At 37.2% G+C, this 12,634-nt stretch overlaps 1 long non-coding RNA gene across 2 annotated transcripts; it reads left to right on the top strand.

The window, feature by feature from the left end:
- The first annotated feature begins 684 nt into the window (after positions 1-684).
- LOC145135993 (uncharacterized) lies at positions 685-2,545 on the top strand. 2 transcript variants are annotated; one of them, XR_013720158.1, is made up of 3 exons: positions 749-1,127; positions 1,795-2,005; positions 2,325-2,545. It is a non-coding gene; the product is annotated as an uncharacterized LOC145135993 (long non-coding RNA). The 2 variants fall into 2 exon arrangements; XR_013720157.1 differs by lacking the exon at positions 2,325-2,545 and having other exon boundaries at positions 685-1,127; positions 1,795-2,224.
- Positions 2,546-12,634: the final 10,089 nt, after the last annotated feature.

Here is a 12,634-nt window from a genome sequence, read left to right as displayed (position 1 = left end):
CGCAATCAAAACACCCCGATACCATTTAAAATTGTACACCTGTTTTGTAAAACGAATTGTCATTTCATCGATAAACACGGCATCTTTTCTTTTGCGAACATTAACCCGAAATAGAACATCATTTGTTCTGTGAACATTAACCCGAAATAGAACTATATATTGAAAGTTGAAACCTGACATGTGAAGGCATAAAGATGGATGGATACATGTGGTGCGTCGGCCGATAAATATAACACAAATTCTACAATCTATATACTTGCACACGTACCTTGAACGTTTTCTCATTGTATACTTAGCTAATCATTATTATTTTTTGAATGCTTTACAATTACGTATATTTGAATTGAGTTGCATGTCCTACCATTCATGCATCTTGTACGTACGGCTCCAAAGGTTTTACTATGCAAAATTAATTAGGATACTCACCATTTGTCTCAAGCTAAGCCAAATAAGAAACAAATTATAAACCCATAACAACGAATCTCATTATTAAAGATATCTAAAACAAAAGTCTCAAGTTATTTATCATTTATGAAAATTTGGTGTGGCAATGATTTTATTTTTGTTTTATGTACATGTTTTAAAAATAACTTTAAATTAGGCAGATACATATGTTTGTAATTATTAGCGTTTATTGAAAACCAAAATCAAGAATATATATATATATTATTATATAAAGCGTTTCTTAAAAATTAAGAGGTACAACTATTATAATTCCATGTATAATCTTATTAAGCTTGTATACACTACGCATCTCATTTGTAACTTATTACGGTCTTAGATTTCGGAGAACCCTAAAATCCTCTAAAGCTCTTCAGCCTCCGTTTCTCCCAAATCTCCTACGTCTCATTCCTTACTCTCTTCGATCTCCGGCAGGCCTCCGTAACCACCAGCCTCCTGACGCCGTCGCTACGTCCACCCTCCTGATGTCGTCGTTACCTCCTAGACCTTCTATCGGTAAGTTGATGTCCCTCCCCACCTATTTTCTTGTATCTGCGTGGGTTTCCTTTGCTCGATTTGAGTTTTGGGAACCTCTATTTCCTATTTGTGAGGTTGTATGTGTTGCGGGTTTCCATTCACTTTTTGACGGAAGAGCTGACTGGTGGTGCAGAAACACCATACCGCTGGTGAGTTCATGAAACGTCATCCCTTTATTTCTGCTTCTTCATTGGATTTTATTCAGATGCATCGAATCTGTAACTTAAGTGATGTAAATTGGTGCAGGCCCTGTTTTGTGGGTTTTATTTTATCTACTTTATTTGGGAGCTGGTCGTTTTTTCCTCTCTCGTTTGTAAAGATTGGGGCTTCTTCTAGTTGATTCGTACACAACCATTGAGATAGATGTGCTCAATTCTTCATTTATGTTATAGATTCATGAGTTTTCGGGAAGTGACTCTAATATTCATTTTGTTTCTTCCTGAGAATATTGCACTCCACCTGTTTGTTGTTATGCCTATGAGATCATTCAACTTTTTCGTATAATAGTTTCATGTGGCAAACTTATTTCCTGTTAATGATTCTGTATATGAGCTCCGTAGCTATATGTATGCAACTATAGGTCTATCTCTGATAGAACTCAAGAACGATCCATGATAATATGATTACTATATGTGGTAGCTGCTAAATTTTAATTTAAGTATCTAATTCCTATCAGAGTCTAAGGCAAACAGCATTGCTAATCTCCTCATCGTAGCTGATATCTCTATTATATTGCTTTATAAGTGAAGCTTCTTACAACTATATGTGTTCCGTATGTGTTATTTGTATTTTTAAAGGAATGAAATATATTTACAGGGAAATGCTCAAAAACTGGTTTGGAAATTAATTATTGTAGAGTAATGGGAATGTGGTGATATCTTCAACTTTATGTGTGTCTACGTAAGGTTGTAACCCAAGGGAAGGCAAAGGAAGGGATCTGCCACTCAGGTGGTAGAAGGAACGAAGTGGAAAAGAGGAAGAGAGGGGTGGGTGGTGTTGTTTTGTACTGGTCTTCAAGTTCTAATAGGTTTGAATTTCCTTTTTTTGGCTTTTATGATCAACATGTTCACGTATATATATATTTTTGTATTTGAGTTCTCACAGGTTTGGGTTTTATTTATGCTTGTATTTTATGGGGTGGAATACATGGCCTTGATTGGCTTGGCCTTGATTCACGTATATATATATTTTTGTATTTTAATTACTTTACAGTAGCATGTGGTATTAAGAATAATTCAAAGTAGAATGTTAATGATAAAAAAATCCATGAAAGTATGTTACTATTAGTTGCAGTTAACACTGATCTCTTTTTTGTGATGTTGAATAATCGTTATTTCTTTTGTTAGGTGTGCTGGTACAGAAAAAGATTACACAGAAAAAGGGTATTTTGTTTTGAGTCTGACTTGGTACTACTACTCCAAGACAAACTAGGAGGGTTCATAATTTACATGTGTATTGTTTGTAAACGTTTCAATTGTTTCCTGCTTTTACCTTTTTAATGCCCACTATTTTTTAAAATGTTCTACCGTTTAAATTATAAATATTTTAAATTAATATTTACCTTTAATTCGTAAAGTAGGTAAATTTCGTAAATTTATTATTTTTGTTTGGTATGCATTTCGATTGCCCCTATTTTTGACATTAGGAATTTGTGAATTTTCATATTTAGCAATATTAAAACATATTTGACACTTTTAAATAAATGTTTTTCATAACTCTGAATGTTTATTTAAACCCGGCAACATATTAACATTTATGGAGGCTACTTTTAACAATTTAAATTAACTAGATGTCTAAAATGTAAACTGATTTTTCATTTGAATTAAACTTTGTTTTCGAAAAGAACAACGTTATTAACGTTTATGGAGGCTACTTTTAACAATTTATTGCAATATGTCCGAAAATGTTCAAGATTTTTATTTATTAATTTTATCTAAATTGCTGATAATACTAAGACGTCAAGAAGTATGATGTTTTCACTTTAATATATTGATTAGTAAACGTTAGAAATGTAAGAATAACTAAGTCTTACAGAACAACAAAATACAATTTTATTTTCATAGATTTCTTAATAATTCACATTCAAATGTAAACGTATATTTATTAAACAAACAATATGTATGTTTATTTTTAATTAAAAACAACAATGTTGGATATAAATATATTTTCATACTAATTAATATTTATCAATACATTACATATTTTCATACTAATTAATATTTACTAATACATTACATGTTCTTTGTAATACGGATGTAACCGGTTCAAAAAACGGATCGAAATTGATATAACCGAAAACTGATAAAAGAATGAACGAGAAACCGAGAACCAGACCGAATACAACTAACCGGTTTCGGTTCGATTCAACTATAACATATGCAATCTATTAAATGTGTTTGGTATTGAAAGAAGAACCGACCCGAACTTGATAGAAACCAAAAGAATTGATAAACCAAAAACCTACAGCCAACTAGAAACTATTTGCCGAAAAAAACTATTCGCCGCCGCCGCATCGCGCGGATCCACGACTAGTATATATATATATATATATATATATATATATATATATATATATATATATATATATATATATATATATATATATATATATATATATGAGAGCGTTCAATCGATAACATTTTTTATCGCGAGAACATTTGAGAACAAATTTGGACCAAACAATTTTTTTAATTAAAATTATAAAATAATATTCATATAAATCAAAAAATAGTTACAAACAATTAAAAAAACCCACTAACTAACACCACACACCACCCAACTAACACCACCCACCACCACCACCCACCACCCATCACTACCCACCACCCCCACCCCCCACCACAACCACCACCCCCCACCACCATCACCACCCAACCACGACCACCTGCCACCACCACCCACCTCCACCGCTTGCCACCACTACCTACCACCATCACCACCACATGCCACCACCACCCATTACTACCCACTATCCGCCACCACCACCCATCACTAACCACAACCACCACCACCAACCACCACCCATCACTACCTACCCACCACCACTACCACCAACCACCACCCGCCACCACCATCACCACCCAACCACCACAGCCCGCCACCACCACCCACCTCCACCACTACCCGCCACCACCATCACCACCAACCACCACCCATCACTACCCACCACCCACCACCACCACCACCCGCCACCACCATCACCACCCAACCACCAACACCCGCCACCCACCCCCACCACCCATCACCACCGCCTTCCACCACCACCCACCACCACCACCCATCACTACCCACCACTACCAACCACTACCCACCCCCCACCACCACCCGCCACCCGCCACCACAACCACCACCCGCCACCACCACCACCCACCACCTACCCACCACAACCACCACCACCACCAACCACCACCTGCCACCACCATCACCATCCACCATCACCACCACCCGCCACCACCACCTACACCCACCCACCACCCACCAAAACCACAACCCATCACTATCACCACCACCCATCATTATTACCACCACTTGCAACCACCCATCGTGTATTAGATATAGAGAGAGAGAGAGAGGTGGATTCAACACATAACCAAAAAATACCACCTAACCACATAACCACTTGTATTACTGTTTGATTAAAATCATGACAAAAGGATATGATGGTCTAAAAATTTAATGTCCATTTATGAATATATGTTCATAAATGAAAATAAGGTCGATGTTTACAATAAGCTAATCTTTACAATAAGCTAGTTAAAAAACTTGTATGCGTAAGATATGCAAATCACTGAAAATTGATTATAATCTACAATATATCAAAAATTGATAATCCACAAAAATCTCAAAAATCAATTTTAATCTACAAAAAACCTAAATGTTTATATAACCCCTTCAAGCAAACCCATAACTTGATGCACATGTTCATCTATGGACATATGTTCAAAAATGAACATGTGTAATATTTATCATCTTCTCAAGTTTGTGAAATGGTTTAAATCATAATCCCTTGTGCTGAATCATAATCCGTTCATATAAGGGAGGGAAGGTAGGGCAATAATTTCATATATGAATATATGTTCATAAATGAACATAAATTCATATAGGTTCATATCAAATGTAATATCCTTGATCACCATTGCCATGTCCATTCTGCACACATATATTGTTCATTGCCACCGTCATTTTTAATATACATTGACACCCCAACACCCAACTGCTCTTCTTCGCACAATAAAATTTCACATCAACAAAACTTGTTTTTCTATCTGAAATTCAGGAAATAAGATATGCAAATCAGGAAAAGTTGATTCTAATCCATGAAAATTTCAAACAACTAAAACAAAAATAAGAGGAAATAATCGAACTAGAATCAACCAAATGCACTTTATGTTCACATATGAACATATGTTCATAAATGAACATATATTCATAATTGAATATATGTTTATATAAGAGTTGTAATTCCAGTAATTAAGAAGAAATGAGGGAAAGTTGATTATAATCCATAAAATTTCAAACAATTATAACACAATCGAGAGGAAATGATCGAACTAGAATCAATCAAATGCACTTTATGTTCATATATGAACATATGTTCATATATGGACATATACACTCAAAGAGGGTGTAACATTCCGTTTAAATATGAAATAAATAAAATAAAATAAGTTAAAATAAGTAAATAAATAAATAAGGATAATAATAAATAAATATAAATAAATAAATAAATAATAAGCCCTAAAACCCCGATATGTATTTTATATTTTATTTTATTTTAACCCTAAATTCGTAGTAATTTATCAGAGTGTTAGCCGTACGGAGTTAAATGTTGAAATTTAATTATGGAATTTGGAGTCTATTTTGTAACAATTGGACCTGAATTCTAAATAATTGTGTGAAGCAGGGGCTATTTGGTAACTAGTGGATTTGATTTGAAATGAATAGGGAAGGAGGGACTTAAAAAGGAAAATGGACATAAGTTGAAAGGACAGGCGGGACTCAAACCCGTCATCCGTCCCTTGCCTCTCATTTAAACCCCACGCTCCAAAACCCTAACCCTAACAATCTCTCAGCCGTCACCCTTATTCCTTCCAGCCGCCACCACTCCCTTGACGACATCATCAACCACCGAAGCCAACCACCGTAACTATCCTACTGCCGGCAACGACTAGCGTAGTTAGGGGGGAGCTTTCGAGACCAAAGATGACTGTGAACGACTGCCGCCACCATTCCTCCGCCACTTCTTCTTTTCTGTCGCCATCCGCATCCGCCACCGCTGCTCGACGACTCTCCTTTCGCTGCTCCGGTCAACGTCACTACTCCGAGGGAGGCTATTGGGTGCGTTTTGGCGTGTGTGTCGCATGTGTGTGTTGCTTGATCGTGAATCAAAAGAGAAGCCACCACCACCGTGAGGTGGTGGCTATCATCTCTGACCACCGCCGCATGCCACTGTGAAATGGTGGTTGTGTTCGTGTTTCCTAAAGTGTGTGTGTGTGTGTGTGTGTTGCGACTGTAACGTGATGGATACGTGTTTATTGGAGTTTTATTGGCCGGATTCATAAGGAGGACCACCATGGCAGCCAACCATGGTGGTTGTCGCCCTTAATGCTTTTCTGCCACCACCAGCCACCGTGTGTGGGGGGCTATGTGTGTGTATATTGGTATGTGTGCGTGTTTTCAATGATGAGATGTTGTATGAATGTGCTTGGCCGGAAAATAATCAAAGAAAACCCGTCACCACCACCATGAGGTGGTGGCTGCCACCTTCTAACGCCGTAGACCGCCGCCGACCACCACTGCCCGAGGTGGCAGTGGGTGGTGCCTGATTTATTAATATATATATATATATATATATATATATATATATATATATATATATATATATATATATATATATTTAATTAATTAACAATCTAATTTTAAGAGTGGGAAACCCTAATTAGGGTTTAGAAAACCCTAACATCAAGAAACCCTAATTTTGGAGTTGGTCGGGACCCACATTAAAACTATTAATTAAACTTAAAATAATAATTAATAATCATTTACAATTAACTTAATGCAATATTGGAATTAATGGATTAAGTCCTTAAGGGGGTTAAGTGTGGAACACTAACCCTAGTTATCATTTTATGTGAAACCCTAATCGTCATTTTATGTGAGGAGGTCACTGTGCAAGTGACTATGACCTGTGATCGGGTATTGAATCAAGTATCTTCTCGTAGGTGATTGGAAGTGAGTTGACTCTGGTAGTGTCGTTCATTTCTACAGTGGTTATCAGCACGCACATTGAGGTGAGTTTCGTCTCACTGTACCCGTGGGTCGAAGACGCCAATGCCGCCCACTAGTTTTGGTTATCTGTTAGTAGAGGGATGCCCTAGGGACTGTATATAATAATGTAGGATAGACTGAGGACTCTTGATCTAACCTCTCTTACATGTTCCTTGTTTAGTAGTGGTTCTAGAGTAGGATCACCTGTTCGGGTGACTATCTTACCTCTGGGTTGATGGGTTTTGAGCATAACAACAAATTCTATGTGTTCATGCAACCCTAATGCTTTGGATCTAGGTTTTCACTAGTTGAACACGCAAACTTGAATACAAAAGAGAAACCCTAGGAAGCTAATACAAATTTCGAAATCTATATAAAACTATGGTTTAAATGCATACCTTTATTATTATGTAGTAATAACATGAAACCTTGATGATCTTGAACTCTTGAGAGCAAGTGCCTCAAATGTGACACCTCTAATGGCTTACAAACACTCTTTGCAAGAGGATGAGAGGAGAGAGGAGGAGATAACACCAGAATTTCGGCTCTACTGGGGTTAGGAAGCATGTAGCCGAAATCCTAAGGGGTTGGGGGTCTTTATATAGATGTTGGTTGCTTAGAGCCAAAGCTAGGGTTTGCTGGAGGAAAACCCTAATTTCCAGCTTAAGGCCTAAGCAACCCATGCACTCCCATTCATAAGGCCTTGGACGAAAACTTATAAGGCCTCCCTATAATTTTTGTCCGCTCCTTCCATGGAGTCCATTAGTCCAATTTCACAACTATCAATAAATTGCAAAACAGGCCCTTATATTCCTTTAATCCTAAAATTAATTCCAAATTAATTCCTGATTAAATATTAATTAAACAACATGATTTCTAATTAATATATCATTCTCATAATATATTAACAAATCATTTATATCAACTTATTATTCCAAATAATAAATTCAACTTCTCTCCAAAAAGTCATCCGGTCAAGTTGCTAGAGTGAAGGCAACCCAAAAGGACTAGGCTACTATCAATTCAAGTATATACCAGTTATAGTTATGAGCTTAGACACCTAATCCAACAGTCAACCACTTGGATAAGTGTAATAACTATAATTGCAAGTGCAACTTAAAAATTAACCAGCACATTATAGCTCTCAAAAGCCGTTGTCGAACTCTGACCTAGTCAGTTACGTGTCTTAAGATAAGGGATCATATAATCCTCCATTCTACAAGATATCATGTGGACAAATGACATGGAACAAAATCATTCTCATTGTCCAACAGTTCGTTTTCCCGATTTCTGATTTGTAATGACAAAGAACTTAATTGAACGCATCAATTTAGTCCTGACCGGGCCTGACACATAAGTCAACACCAAATCATCGAGGGGCCCAAGATATCGCCTTTTCCCCTTAGGGTAAATGGAACAGATAAACTTTGACTTATATGCTTGTACTATTTACTCATCAAATCGTACACAACAATATGTTTTATAACATCAAGTTACTGATGCATTTACACATTATCAATGCATAATCAATTTGTAAACAACAACTCATATATCTCGGTTTAAAGATTATATGATATTATCATCTCAGAATTACTCGTGATAAATTCCATGAAGTAATTCTATGAGAGTGGGTTAATCTAATACTCAAATCTCCATTTCAGAAGTACTCATGAATGTTGCAGCAAACCATTGCTATGTCTAAACACTTAGACAGTCTACAATCCAATTCATGACAGTCTTAATTCACTACTTACTTCTAAAGTATGATCGACTGTGGATGTTTTGAATGATCCAATTACTCGGGAAGTAAAACATGCAAAGTTGAAACAGAATGATAAAAATTTGACAAAAGATAATAAACAATACTCATAAATAAATCTCCATTACTTAATCATCAAATGTCAATTACATTTATTTGTTACAAGTTTCTGAATATTTATCTAATCACTAAAACTTATATCATCCTTCAGATCAATGCTCCTCGCATGTTGAACGTGCTTAATCCTACTTAGACCCTTTGTGAGGGGATCGATATGATTCTCTTCTGATGATACCCTCTTAACGACGAGGTATCCTTCTTCTACTCGATGTCTGATAAAATGATATTTTCTGTCGATATGTCTAGATCTTCCATGATCTCTTGGTTCCTTGGTCAAGGCAACCGCTCCTTCATTATCGTAGAAAATTTCCATAGGCTCCTTTATGGCTGGCACTACTCGAAGATCTCTGATGAAGTTTTTCAACCATATAGCCTCCTTTGACGCTTCGCTCGCAGCTATGTACTCTGATTCACAGGTTGAGTCAGACACCGTTTCCTGCTTGGAACTTTTCCAAGTCACCGCTCCTCCGTTAAGGGTAAACACCCAACCAGAGTGAGAACGAAAGTTGTCTCTGTCTGTGTGAAAACGGGCATCGCTATAACCAGTAAATCTTAAGTCATCATTGCCACCAAGCACAAGGACCCAGTCCTTTGTCCTTCGCAGATACTTAAGAATGTTCTTGACCGCTATCTAATGAGCTTTACCCGGATTTCCCTGATATCGACTAACCATGCTCAAAGAAAAAGCCACGTCAGGGCGAGTACATGTCATTGCATAAATGATCGATCCAACGGCATAAGTATATCGAACTCGACTCATTTCCGCTATCTCTGCATCGATACTCGGACTCTAAGTCTTACTCAGCTTGGTATTTCTTTGGATGGGTAACTCTCCCTTCTTGGAATTCTCCATGCTAAAACGCTTTAGCACCTTATACAAATACATGATTTAACTAAGTCCAATTAGTCTTCTACTCCTATTTCTCAAAATCCTTATTCCCAGAATATAGGCAGCCTCTCCCAGATCCTGATGGGTTTTATGCAAAAGAACAATCCTATGTGCTCATACAAACCCTAGTGCTTGGATCTAGGTTTCTCTATTGTACATGCAATGAATCCAAGACTTGCAAACCCTAATCTAGCATACATAATTTCGAAATTAACATAAAACATCAGATCTAGATGTTTACCTCTTCAATGGAAGCTTGAATCTTCTTTCTTGGAGCTTAGAGTCGCAATTGTAACTCCTCTAATGGCTTACAAACACCACAAGCAAGAAGGCAACTATGAGAGAGGAGGGGGGATGCTTAATTTCGGCCTAGGGTTTCTCTTGGGAAGCAAGTGGCCGAAAATTAAAGGCTAGGGGTCTTATTTATACTGTAGGCTGCTAGGGTTTCAGTCTAAACCCTAATGGACAGCTTAGTCACCAAGCAGCCCAAGGAACCTTCTGGAATAGGGCCTTGGACGAAAATATGATGATCCTTCATCATAATTTCGTTCCCCCTTAGTCCATTAGGTTTCCCATCCCAAAACTCAACTATCATACATTTGACAGTTTATGCCCCTTTATTTAATTAATCTCTTTTAGTCACTAAATTAATTCCTAATTAATTTATGAGTAATACTAACTAAATAAATATGATTTCTCCTTTAATATATTATTCTTATAATATATTAATAAATCATATTATCCTTTCTCTCTCTCACATCAAATTACCTTGTCAAGTTGCTTTGGTGAAGGCAACCCAAAAGGACCATGCACAACCGGGTCAAGTACATACCAAATATAGTTACGGGCTTAGACACTAATCCAATAGTCTCCCACTTGGATAAGTCTAGTAACTATATCTCACATATGTCTTTAGGATCCGATTAGCAATCGTAGCTCTTATACGTTGTTGTCAACTCTGATCAAAATCTTGTCCTTCAGATAAGGGATCGTATAATCCTCTGTTCTAGATATCATGCTTACAATACTTATTGTTCAGCACTTTTTTTCTCGATCAATGATTCGTTCGACATAGAACTTAGTTGAACACATCAACTTTGTTTTGACCGGGCCCGGCACATAAGTCAAACCAAATCATCAAGTGGCCAGATATCGCTTTTATCCTCTTAGAATAAAAGGAACAGAAAAACTTCGACTTATATGCTTTTATCATTCAATAGTTAAGTCACACACAATAATGCGTTTTATAACATCAAGTTACTGATGCGTTTTCGCATTATCAATGTATAATCAACTAGCAAACAATAACCATATCTCTAGGTTTAAAGATTATATGATTTTATCATCTTGCGATCATTCGTGATACCTTTCATGAAGTGATACCAGCAAGCGCGGGTTTATTCCAATGCTCAAATCATATTCCATAAGCACTCATGAACTTTGCAGCAATCCTTTGCTATGTCTAAAACCTTTTAGACATTCTACAAACAAATTCATGACAATCTTCCTTCATATCTACTTCCAACATATGAGCGATTGTGGACTGTTTGAATAATCTTATTATTCAGGAAGTCAAAACATTCAACATAGAAACAATAGATAAACAATCAACACAAGATAGTAACCTTTCTTATAAATAACACACATTTATTTAATCATCAAATGTTGAATACAAAATTATCTAGTACAATTTTCCTATCTATCTAATCTAAACTAATATCGTCCTTTAGCCCAACTCTCCTAGCGTGCTGCAAATGCTTGACCCTACTCAGTCCCTTCGCAAGGGGATCTGCTGGGTTATCTTCTGACGACACCCTCTTCACAACGAGGAGTCCCTCTTCTACCTGATGTCTAATAAAATGGTATTTTCTGTCGATATGTCGAGATCTGCCATGATCCCTTAGTTCCTTGGTTAAGGCAACCGCTCCTTCATTGTCACAGAAAATTTCCATGGGCTCCTTTATGGATGGCACAACTTCAAGGTCTCCAATGAAGTTCTTCAACCATATAGCCTCTTTCGACACTTCGCTTGCTGCAATGTACTCTGATTCGCACGTTGAATCAGCCACAGTCTCCTGCTTGGAACTTTTCCAAGTCACTGCTCCTCCGTTAAGGGTAAAGACCTAGCCTGACTGCGAATGGTAATTATCCCGATCCGTCTGAAAACTAGCGTCACTTTACCCTCGTACCCTTAAGTCATCACTCCCACCGAGGACTAGAAACCATTCCTTGGTCCTTCGTAGGTACTTAAGAATATTCTTGACAGCAATCCAATGTGTTCTACCAGGGTTCCATTAATATCTGCTGACCATGCTCAAAGCGAAGGCCACATCAGGACGAGTACAAGTCATAGCGTACATGATAGAGCCAACTGCGGAAGCGTAAGGTACTCGGCTCATATCAGCTATTTCTGCCTCTGTACTCGGGCATTGAGTCTTACTCAACTTGGTATTGCTTTGGATTGGCAACTCCCCTTTCTTGGAATTTTCCATACTAAAACGCTTTAGTACCTTATCGAAGTATGTATCCTGACTAAGTCCTATCAGTCTCTTACTTCTGTTTCTTATTATCCTTATTCCCAGAATATACGCAGCCTCTCCGAGGTCCTTCATAGCGAAACA

This window comes from Lactuca virosa, chromosome 9, assembly GCF_052849685.1.
Source record: "Lactuca virosa cultivar CGN04683 chromosome 9, Lactuca_virosa_CGN04683_v6, whole genome shotgun sequence".
NCBI lineage: Eukaryota > Viridiplantae > Streptophyta > Magnoliopsida > Asterales > Asteraceae > Lactuca > Lactuca virosa.
This window is presented reverse-complemented; position numbering and strand designations above follow the sequence as displayed.